Here is a 12,898-nt window from a genome sequence, read left to right on the forward strand (position 1 = left end):
TAGGACAAAACACAGTGAAACGCCAAAATTCAAACTGTTACTGGAAACGAACGCTTCAACATAGATGAACGAAATTTGGGGAACCAAGTGGGCTTAGTGTACTGATCATTACCTGAAAGTATCATCCAGTTTGGGTGAAAAAATGTTTGCTGAGATTTCTGGAGATTCGTAATATTTGGACGCTTGGCAACCCCTTTCAATGAAAGTGTTTCTCGCCTGTCACTGCTTAGGGCTACATCAATTGGAAACAGAACATAGAGATAGAACTTGAAACTACTTAATTGTGTCAAGTTTCAAGAAGCTAACACAAACCGTGTTTGATTTAGAGTTCCAAATACATCTATCAATATAGGAGAAAACAGAGTGAAACCTAAAAATTCAAACTGTTACTGGAAACGAAAGCTTCATTATTGAAGAACGAAATTTGGGGAACAAAGTGGGCTCAGTGTACTGATCATTACCTGAAAGTATCACCCAGTTTGGGGGTAAAAATATTTGCTGAGATTTCTGGAGATTCGTAATTTTTGGAAGCTTGGCAACCCCTTTCAATGAAAGTGTTTCTCGCCTGTCACTGCTTAGGGCTACATCAATAGGAAACAGAACATAAAGTTAGAACTTGAAACTTCTTAACTGTGTCATGTTTCAAGAAGCTAGCACAAACCGTGCTTCATTTAGAATTCCAAATACATCTATCAATATAGGAGAAAACAGTATGAAATGCCAAAATTCAAACTATTACTGGAAACGAACGCTTCAACATAGAAGAACTAAATTTGGGGAACCAAGTGGGCTTAGTGTACTGATCATTACCTGAAAGTATCATCCAATTTGGGTCAAAAAATGTTTGCTGAGATTTCTGGTTTCGTAATTTTTGGACGCTTGGCAACCCCTTTCAATGAAAGTGTTTCTCGCCTGTCACTGCTTAGGGCTACATCAATTGGAAACAGAACATAGAGATAGAACTTGAAACTACTTAATTGTGTCAAGTTTCAAAAAGCTAGCACAAACCGTGCTTGATTTAGAGTTCCAAATACATCTATCAATATAGGAGACAACAGAGTGAAACGCCAAAATTCAAACTGTTACTGGAAACGAACGCTTCAACATAGAAGAACGAAATTTGGGGAACCAAGTGGGCTTAGTGTACTGATCATTACCTGAAAGTATCATGCACTTTGGGTGAAAAAATGTTTGCTGAGATTTCTGGAGATTCGTAATTTTTGGACGCTTGGCAACCCCTTTCAATGAAGGTGTTTCTCGCCTGTCACTGCTTAGGGCTACATCAATAGGAAACAGAACATGGAGACAGAACTTGAAACTACTTTATTGTGTCAAGTTTCAAGAAGCTAGCACAAACCGTGTTTGATTTAGAGTTCCAAATACATCTATCAATATAGGAGAAAACAGAGTGAAACCTAAAAATTCAAACTGTTACTGGAAACGAAAGCTTCAACATTGAAGAACAAAATTTGGGGAACAAAGAGGGCTCAGTGTACTGATCATTACCTGAAAGTATCACCCAGTTTGGGTGTAAAAATATTTGCTGAGATTTCTGGAGATTCGTAATTTTTGGAAGCTTGGCAACCCCTTTCAATGAAAGTGTTTCTTGTCTGTCACTGCTTACGGCTACACCAATAGGAAACAAAACATAGAGATAGAACTTGAAACTACTTAATTGTGTCAAGTTTCAAAAAGCTAGCACAAACCGTGCTTGATTTAGAGTTCCAAATACATCTATCAATATAGGAGACAACAGAGTGAAACGCCAAAATTCAAACTGTTACTGGAAACGAACGCTTCAACATAGAAGAACGAAATTTGGGGAACCAAGTGGGCTTAGTGTACTGATCATTACCTGAAAGTATCATCCAGTTTGGGTGAAAAAATGTTTGCTGAGATTTCTGGAGAATCGTAATATTTGGACGCTTGGCAACACCTTTCAATGAAAGTGTTTCTCGCCTGTCACTGCTTAGGGCTACATCAAATGGAAACAGAACATAGAGATAGAACTTGAAACTACTTAATTGTGTCAAGTTTCAAGAAGCTAACACAAACCGTGTTTGATTTAGAGTTCCAAATACATCTATCAATATAGGAGAAAACAGAGTGAAACCTAAAAATTCAAACTGTTACTGGAAACGAAAGCTGCAGTATTGAAGAACGAAATTTGGGGAACAAAGTGGGCTCAGTGTACTGATCATTACCTGAAAGTATCACCCAGGTTGGGTGTAAAAATATTTGCTGAGATTTCTGGAGATTCGTAATTTTAGGAAGCTTGGCAACCCGTTTCAATGAAAGTGTTTCTCGCCTGTCACTGCTTAGGGCTACATCAATAGGAAACAGAACATAGAGATAGAACTTGAAACTAATTAATTGTGTCAAGTTTCAAGAAGCTAGCACAAACCGTGTTTGATTTAGAGTTCCAAATATATCTATCAATATAGGAGAAAACAGAGTGAAACCTAAAAATTCAAACTGTTACTGGAAACGAAAGCTGCAACATTGAAGAACGAAATTTGGGGAACAAAGTGGGCTCAGTGTACTGATCATTACCTGAAAGTATCACCCAGTTTGGGTGTAAAAATATTTGCTGAGATTTCTGGAGATTCGTAATTTTTGGAAGCTTGGCAACCCCTTTCAATGAAAGTGTTTCTTGTCTGTCACTGCTTATGGCTACACCAATAGGAAACAAAACATAGAGATAGAACTTGAAACTACTTAATTGTGTCAAGTTTCAAAAAGCTAGCACAAACCGTGCTTGATTTAGAGTTCCAAATACATCTATCAATATAGGAGACAACAGAGTGAAACGCCAAAATTCAAACTGTTACTGGAAACGAACGCTTCAACATAGAAGAACGAAATTTGGGGAACCAAGTGGGCTTAGTGTACTGATCATTACCTGAAAGTATCATCCAGTTTGGGTGAAAAAATGTTTGCTGAGATTTCTGGAGATTCGTAATTTTTGGACGCTTGGCAACCCCTTTCAATGAAAGTGTTTCTTGTCTGTCACTGCTTACGGCTACACCAATAGGAAACAAAACATAGAGATAGAACTTGAAACTACTTAATTGTGTCAAGTTTCAAAAAGCTAGCACAAACCGTGCTTGATTTAGAGTTCCAAATACATCTATCAATATAGGAGACAACAGAGTGAAACGCCAAAATTCAAACTGTTACTGGAAACGAACGCTTCAACATAGAAGAACGAAATTTGGGGAACCAAGTGGGCTTAGTATACTGATCATTACCTGAAAGTATCATCCAGTTTGGGTGAAAAAATGTTTGCTGAGATTTCTGGAGATTCGTAATTTTTGGACGTTTGGCCACCACTTTCAATGAAAGTGTTTCTCGTCTGTCACTGCTTAGGGCTACACCAATTGGAAACAAAATATAGAGATAGAACTTGAAACTACTTAATTGTGTCAAGTTTCAAGAAGCTAGCACAAACCGTGCTTGATTTAGAGTTCCAAATACATCTATCAATATAGGAGAAAACAGAGTGAAACGCCAAAATTCAAACTGTTACTGGAAACGAAAGCTGCAATATTGAAGAACGAAATTTGGGGAACCAAGTGGGCTTAGTGTACTGATCATTACCTGAAAGTATCATCCAGTTTGGGTGAAAAAATGTTTGCTGAGATTTCTGGAGATGCGTAATTTTTGGACGCTTGGCAACCCCTTTCAATGAAAGTGTTTCTCGCCTGTCACTGCTTAGGGCTACATTAATCGGAAACAGAACATAGAGATAGAACTTGAAAGTACTTAATTGTGTCAAGTTTCAAGAAGCTAGCACAAACCGTGCTTGATTTAGAGTTCCAAATACATCTATCAATATAGGAGAAAACAGAGTGAAACACCAAAATTCAAACTGTTACTGGAAACGAACGCTTCAACATAGAAGAACGAAATTTGGTGAACCAAGTGGGCTTAGTGTACTGATCATTGCCTGAAAGTATCATCCAGTTTGGGTGAAAAAATGTTTGCTGAGATTTCTGGAGATTCGTAATTTTTGGACGCTTGGCAACCCCTTTCAATGAAAGTGTTTCTTGCCTGTCACTGCTTAGGGCTACACAAATAGGAAACAAAATATAGAGATAGAACTAGAATCTACTTAATTTTGTCAAGTTTCAAGAAGCTAGCACAAACCGTGCTTGATTTAGAGTTCAAAATACATCTATCAATATAGGAGAAAAGAGAGTGAAACCTAAAAATTCAAACTGTTACTGGAAACGAACGCTTCAACATTGAAGAACGAAATTTGGGGAACAAAGTGGGCTCAGTGTACTGATCATTACCTGAAAGTATCACCCAGTTTGGGTGTAAAAATATTTGCTGAGATTTCTGGAGATTCGTAATTTTTGGAAGCTTGGCAACCTTTTTCAATGAAAGTGTTTCTCATCTGTCACTGCTTAGGGCTACACCAATAGGAAACAAAACATAGAGATAGAACTTGAAACTACTTAACTGTGTCAAGTTTCAAAAACCTAGCACAAACCCTGCTTGATTTAGAGTTCCAAATACATCTATCAATATAGGAGAAAACAGAGTGAAACGCCAAAATTCAAACTGTTACTGAAAACGAACGCTTCAACATAGAAGAACGAAATTTGGGGAACCAAGTGGGCTTAGTGTACTGATCATTACCTGAAATTATCATCCAGTTTGGGTGAAAAAATGTTTGCTGAAATTTCTGGAGATTCGTAATTTTTGGAAGCTTGGCAACACCTTTCAATGCAAGTGTTTCTCCTCTGTCACTGCTTAGGGCTACGCCAATAGGAAACAAAATATAGAGATAGAACTTGAAACTACTTAATTGTGTCAAGTTTCAAGAAGCTAGCACAAACCGTGCTTGATTTAGAGTTCCAAATACATCTATCAATATAGGAGAAAAAAGAGTGAAACGCCAAAATTCAAACTGTTACTGGAAACGAACGCTTCAACATAGAAGAACGAAATTTGGGGAACCTAGTGGGCTTAGTGTACTGATCATTACCTGAAAGTATCACCCAGTTTGGGTGTAAAAATATTTGCTGAGATTTCTGGAGATTCGTAATTTTTGGAACCTTGGCAACCCCTTTCAATGAATGTGTTTCTCGCCTGTCACTGCTTAGGGCTACAACAATAGGAAACGGAACATAGACATAGAACTTGAAACTACTTAATTGTGTCAAGTTTCAAGAAGCTAGCATAAATCCTGTTTGATTTAGAGTTCCAAATACATCTATCAATATAGGAGAAAAGAGAGTGAAACCTAAAAATTCAAACTGTTAATGGAAACGAACTCTTCAACATTGAAGAACGAAATTTGGAGAACAAAGTGGGCTCAGTGTACTGATCATTACCTGAAAGTATCACCCAGTTTGGGTGTAAAAATATTTGCTGAGATTTCTGGAGATTCGTAATTTTTGGAAGCTTGGCAACCCCTTTCAATGAAAGTGTTTCTCGCCTGTCACTGCTTAGGGCTACATCAATAGGAAACAGAACATAGAGATAGAACTTGAAGCTAATTAATTGTGTCAAGATTCAAGAAGCTAGCAGAAACCGTGTTTGATTTAGAGTTCCAAATACATCTATCAATATAGGAGAAAACAGAGTGAAACCTAAAAATTCAAACTGTTACTGGAAACGAAAGCTGCAACATTGAAGAACGAAATTTGGGGAACAAAGTGGGCTCAGTGTACTGATCATTACCTGAAAGTATCATCCAGTTTGGGTGAAAAAAGGTTTGCTGAGATTTCTGGAGATTCGTAATTTTTGGACGCTTCGCAACCCCTTTCAATGAAAGTGTTTCTCGCCTGTCACTGCTTAGGGCTACATCAATAGGAAACAGAACATAGAGATAGAACTTGAAACTAATTAATTGTGTCAAGATTCAAGAAGCTAGCAGAAACCGTGTTTGATTTAGAGTTCCAAATACATCTATCAATATAGGAGAAAACAGAGTGAAACGTAAAAATTCAAACTGTTACTGGAAACGAAAGCTGCAACATTGAAGAACGAAATTTGGGGAACAAAGTGGGCTCAGTGTACTGATCATTACCTGAAAGTATCATCCAGTTTGGGTGAAAAAATGTTTGCTGAGATTTCTGGAGATTCGTAATTTTTGGACGCTTCGCAACCCCTTTCAATGAAAGTGTTTCTCGCCTTTCACTGCTTAGGGCTACATCAATCGGAAACAGAACATAGAGGTAGAACTTAAAACTACTTAATTGTGTCAAGTTTCAAGAAGCTAGCACAAACCGTGCTTGATTTAGAGTTCCAAATACATCTATCAATATAGGAGAAAACAGAGTGAAACGCCAAAATTCAAACTGTTACTGGAAACGAACGTTTCAACATAGAAGAACGAAATTTGGGGAACCAAGTTGCTTTGTGTACTGATCATTGCCTGAATGTATCATCCAGTTTGGGTGAAAAAATGTTTGCTGAGATTTCTGGAGATTCGTAATTTTTGGACGCTTGGCAACCCCTTTCAATGAAAGTGTTTCTCGTCTTCACTGCTTAGGGCTACACAAATTCGAAACAAAATATAGAGATAGAACTAGAAACTACTTAATTGTTTCAAGTTTCAAGAAGCTAGCACAAACCGTGCTTGATTTAGAGTTCCAAATACATCTATCAATATAGGAGAAAACAGAGTGAAACGCCAAAATTCAAACTGTTACTGGAAACGAACGTTTCAACATAGAAGAACGAAATTTGGGGAACCAAGTGGGCTTAGTGTACTGATCATTACCTGAAAGTATCATGCAGTTTGGGTGAAAAAATATTTGCTGAGATTTCTGGAGATTGGTAATTTTTGGAAGCTTGGCAACCCCTTTCAATGAAAGTGTTTCTCACCTGTCACTGCTTAGGGCTACAACAATAGGAAACAGAACATAGAGATAGAACTTGAAACTACTTAACTGTGTCAAGTTTCAAGAAGCTAGCACAAACCGTGTTTGATTTAGAGTTCCAAATACATCTATCAATATAGGAGAAAACAGAGTGAAACGCCAATATTCAAACTGTTACTGGAAACGAACGCTTCAACATAGAATAACGAAATTTGGGGAACCAAGAGAGCTTAGTGTACTGATCATTACCCTAAAGTATCATTCAGTTTGGGTGAAAAAATGTTTGCTGAGATTTCTGGAGATTCGTAATTTTTGGACGCTTGGCAACCCCTTTCAATGAAAGTGTTTTTCGTCTTCACTGCTTAGGGCTACACAAATAGGAAACAAAATATAGAGATAGAACTAGAAACTACTTAATTGTGTCAAGTTTCAAGAAGCTAGCACAAACCGTGCTTGATTTAGAGTTCCAAATACATCTATCAATATAGGAGAAAACAGAGTGAAAGGCCAAAATTCAAACTGTTACTGGAAACGAACGCTTCAACATAGAAGAACGAAATTTGGGGAACCAAGTGGGCTTAGTGTACTGATCATTACCTGAAAGTATCATCCAGTTTGGATGAAAAAATATTTGCTGAGATTTCTGGAGATTCGTAATTTTTGGAAGCTTGGCAACCCCTTTCAATGAAAGTGTTTCTCGCCTGTCACTGCTTAGGGCTACATCAATCGGAAACAGAACATAGAGATAGAACTTGAAACTACTTAACTGTGTCAAGTTTCAAGAAGCTAGCACAAACCGTGCTTGATTTAGAGTTCCAAATACATCTATCAATATAGGAGAAAACAGAGTGAAACGCCAAAATTCAAACTGTTACTGGAAACGACCGCTTCAACATAGAAGAACGAAATTTGGGGAACCAAGTGGGCTTAGTGTACTGATCATTACCTGAAAGTATCATCCAGTTTGGGTGAAAAAATGTTTGCTGAGATTTCTGGAGATTCGTAATTTTTGGAAGCTTGGCAACCCCTTTCAATGAAAGTGTTTCTCGCCTGTCACTGCTTAGGGCTACATCAATAGGAAACAGAACATAGAGATAGAACTTGAAACTAATAAATTGTGTCAAGTTTCAAGAAGCTAGCAGAAACCGTGTTTGATTTAGAGTTCCAAATACATCTGTCAATATAGGAGAAAACAGAGTGAAACCTAAAAATTCAAACTGTTACTGGAAACGAAAGCTGCAACATTGAAGAACGAAATTTGGGGAACAAAGTGGGCTCAGTGTACTGATCATTACCTGAAACTATCATCCAGTTTGGGTGAAAAAATGTTTGCTGAGATTTCTGGAGATTCGTAATTTTTGGACGCTTGGCAACCCCTTTCAATGAAAGTGTTTCTCGTCTTCACTGCTTAGGGCTACACAAATAGGAAACAAAATATAGAGATAGAACTAGAAACTACTTAATTGTGTCAAGTTTCAAGAAGCTAGCACAAACCGTGCTTGATTTAGAGTTCCAAATACATCTATCAATATAGGAGAAAACAGAGTGAAACGCCAAATTTCAAACTGTTACTGGAAACGAACGCTTCAACATAGAAGAACGAAATTTGGGGAACCAAGTGGGCTTAGTGTACTGATCATTACCTGAAAATATCATCCAGTTTGGGTGAAAAAATGTTTGCTGAGATTTCTGGAGATTCGTAATTTTTGGACGCTTGGCAACCCCTTTCAATGAAAGAGTTTCTCGCCTGTCACTGCTTAGGGCTACATCAATCGGAAACAGAACATAGAGATAGAACTTGAAACTACTTAACTGTGTCAAGTTTCAAGAAGCTAGCACAAACCGTGCTTGATTTAGAGTTCCAAATACATCTATGAATATAGGAGAAAACAGAGTGAAACGCCAAAATTCAAACTGTTACTGGAAACGAACGCTTCAACATAGAAGAACGAAATTTGGGGAACCAAGAGGGCTTCGTGTACTGATCATTACGCTACAGTATCATCCAGTTTGGGTGAAAAAATGTTTGCTGAGATTTCTGGAGATTCGTAATTTTTGGAAGCTTGGCAACCCCTTTCAATGAAAGTGTTTCTCGCCTGTCACTGCTTAAGGCTACATCATTAGGAAACAGAACATAGAGACAGAACTTGAAACTACTTAATTGTGTCAAGTTTCAAGAAGCTAGCAGAAACCGTGTTTGATTTAGAGTTCCAAATACATCTATCAATATAGGAAAAACAGAGTGAAAAGTAAAAATTCAAACTGTTACTGGAAACGAAAGCTGCAACATTGAAGAACGAAATTTGAGGAACAAAGTGGGCTCAGTGTACTGATCATTACCTGAAAGTATCACCCAGTTTGGGTGTAAAAATATTTGCTGAGATTTCTGGAGATTGGTAATATTTGGAAGCTTGGCAACCCCTTTCAATGAAAGTGTTTCTCACCTGTCACTGCTTAGGGCTACCACAATAGGAAACAGAACATAGAGATAGAACTTGAAACTACTTAATTGTGTCAAGTTTCAAGAAGCTAGCCCAAACCGTGTTTGATTTAGAGTTCCAAATACATCTATCAATATAGGAGAAAACAGAGTGAAACCTAAAAATTCAAACTGTTACTGGAAACGAACGCTTCAACATAGAAGAACGAAATTTGGGAAAACAAGTGGGCTTAGTGTACTGATCATTACCTGAAAGTATCATCCAGTTGGGAGAAAAAATGTTTGCTGAGATTTCTGGAGATTCGTACTTTTTGGAAGCTTGGCAACCCCTTTCAATGAAAGTGTTTCTCGTCTGTCACTGCTTAGGACTACACCAATAGGAAACAAAATATAGAGACAGAACTTGAAACTACTTAATTGTGTCAAGTTTCAAGAAGCTAGCAGAAACCGTGTTTGATTTAGATTTCCAAATACATCTATCAATATAGGAAAAACAGAGTGAAAAGTAAAAATTCAAACTGTTACTGGAAACGAAAGCTGCAACATTGAAGAACGAAATTTGAGGAACAAAGTGGGCTCAGTGTTCTGATCATTACCTGAAAGTATCACCCAGTTTGGGTGTAAAAATATTTGCTGAGATTTCTGGAGATTGGTAATTTTTGGAAGCTTGGCAACCCCTTTAAATGAAAGTGTTTCTCGCCTGTCACTGCTTAGGGCTACATCAATAGGAAACAAAACATAGAGATAGAACTTGAAACTAATTAATTGTGTCAAGTTTCAAAAAGCTAGCAGAAACCGTGTTTGATTTAGAGTTCCAAATACATCTATCAATATAGGAGAAAACAGAGTGAAACGCCAAAATTCAAACTGTTACTGGAAACGAACGCTTCAACATAGAAGAACGAAATTTGGGGAACCAAGTGGGCTTAGTGTACTGATCATTACCTGAAAGTATCATCCAGTTTGGGTGAAAAAATGTTGCTGAGATTTCTGGAGATTCGTAATTTTTGGAAGCTTGGCAACCCCTTTCAATGAAAGTGTTTCTCGCCTGTCACTGCTTAGGGCTACAACAATAGGAAACAGAACATAGAGATAGAACTTGAAACTAATTAATTGTGTCAAGTTTCAAGAAGCTAGCATAAATCGTGTTTGATTTAGAGTTCCAAATACATCTATCAATATAGGAGAAAACAGAGTGAAACCTAAAAATTCAAACTGTTACTGGAAACGAAAGCTTCAACATTGAAGAACGAAATTTGGAGAACAAAGTGGGCTCAGTGTACTGATCATTACCTGAAAGTATCACCCAGTTTGGGTGTAAAAATATTTGCTGAGATTTCTGGAGATTCGTAATTTTTGGAAGCTTGGCAACCCCTTTCAATGAAAGTGTTTCTCGCCTGTCACTGCTTAGGGATACATCAATAGGAAACAAAACATAGAGATAGAACTTGAAACTAATTAATTGTGTCAAGTTTCAAAAAGCTAGCAGAAACCGTGTTTGATTTAGAGTTCCAAATACATCTATCAATATAGGAGAAAACAGAGTGAAACGCCAAAATTCAAACTGTTACTGGAAACGAACGCTTCAACATAGAAGAACGAAATTTGGGGAACCAAGTGGGCTTATTGTACTGATCATTACCTGAAAGTATCATCCAGTTTGGATGAAAAAATGTTGCTGAGATTTCTGGAGATTCGTAATTTTTGGAAGCTTGGCAACCCCTTTCAATGAAAGTGTTTCTCGCCTGTCACTGCTTAGGGCTACAACAATAGGAAACAGAACATAGAGATAGAACTTGAAACTAATTAATTGTGTCAAGTTTCAAGAAGCTAGCATAAATCGTGTTTGATTTAGAGTTCCAAATACATCTATCAATATAGGAGAAAACAGAGTGAAACCTAAAAATTCAAACTGTTACTGGAAACGAAAGCTTCAACATTGAAGAACGAAATTTGGAGAACAAAGTGGGCTCAGTGTACTGATCATTACCTGAAAGTATCACCCAGTTTGGGTGTAAAAATATTTGCTGAGATTTCTGGAGATTCGTAATTTTTGGAAGCTTGGCAACCCCTTTCAATGAAAGTGTTTCTCGCCTGTCACTGCTTAGGGCTACATCAATAGGAAACAGAACATAGAGATAGAACTTGAAACTAATTAATTGTGTCAAGTTTCAAGAAGCTAGCAGAAACCGTGTTTGATTTAGTGTTCCAAATACATCTATCAATATAGGAGAAAACAGAGTGAAACCTAAAAATTCAAACTGTTACTGGAAACGAAAGCTGCAACATTGAAGAACCAAATTTGGGGAACAAACTGGGCTCAGTGTACTGATCATTACCTGAAAGTATCATCCAGTTTGGGTGAAAAAATGTTTGCTGAGATTTCTGGAGATTCGTAATTTTTGGACGCTTCGCAACCCCTTTCAATGAAAGTGTTTCTCGCCTGTCACTGCTTAGGGCTACATCAATCGGAAACAGAACATAGAGATAGAACTTGAAACTACTTAATTGTGTCAAGTTTCAAGAAGCTAGCACAATCCGTGCTTGATTTAGAGTTCCAAATACATCTATCAATATAGGAGAAAACAGAGTGAAACGCCAAAATTCAAACTGTTACTGGAAACGAACGCGTCAACATAGAAGAACGAAATTTGGGGAACCAAGTGGGCTTAGTGTACTGATCATTACCTGAAAGTATCATCCAGTTTGGGAGAAAAAATATTTGCTGAGATTTCTGGAGATTCGTAATTTTTGGAAGCTTGGCAACACTTTCAATGAAAGTGTTTCTCGTCTGTCACTGCTTAGGGCTACACCAATAGGAAACAAAATATAGAGATAGATCTTGAAAATACTTAATTGTGTCAAGTTTCAAGAAGCTAGCACAAACCGTGCTTGATTTAGAGTTCCAAATACATCTATCAATATAGGAGAAAACAGAGTGAAACGCCAAAATTCAAACTGTTACTGGAAACGAACGCTTCAACATAGAAGAACGAAATTTGGGGAAGCAAGTGGGCTTAGTGTACTGATCATTACCTGAAAGTATCATCCAGTTTGGGTGAAAAAATGTTTGCTGAGACTTCTGGAGATTCGTAATTTTTGGACGCTTGGCAACCCCTTTCAATGAAAGTGTTTCTCGTCTGTCACTGCTTAGGGCTACACCAATAGGAAACAAAGTATAGAGTTAGAACTTGAAACTACTTAACTGTGTCAAGTTTGAAGAAGCTAGCACAAACCGTGCTTGATTTAGAGTTCCAAATACATCTATCAATATAGGAGAAAACAGAGTGAAACGCCAAAATTCAAACTGTTACTGGAAACGAACGCTTCAACATAGAAGAACGAAATTTGGGGAACCAAGTGGGCTTAGTGTACTGATCATTACCTGAAAGTATCATCCAGTTTGGGTGTAAAAATGTTTGCTGAGACTTCTGGAGATTCGTAATTTTTGGACGCTTGGCAACCCCTTTCAATGAAAGTGTTTCTCGTCTTCACTGCTTAGGGCTACACCAATAGGAAACAAAATATAGAGTTAGAACTTGAAACTACTTAATTGTGTCAAGTTTCAAGAAGCTAGCACAAACCGTGCTTGATTTAGAGTTCCAAATACATGTATCAA

This window comes from Spermophilus citellus (assembly GCF_964194105.1).
Source record: "Spermophilus citellus genome assembly, chromosome: 13".
NCBI classification, from domain to species: domain Eukaryota; kingdom Metazoa; phylum Chordata; class Mammalia; order Rodentia; family Sciuridae; genus Spermophilus; species Spermophilus citellus.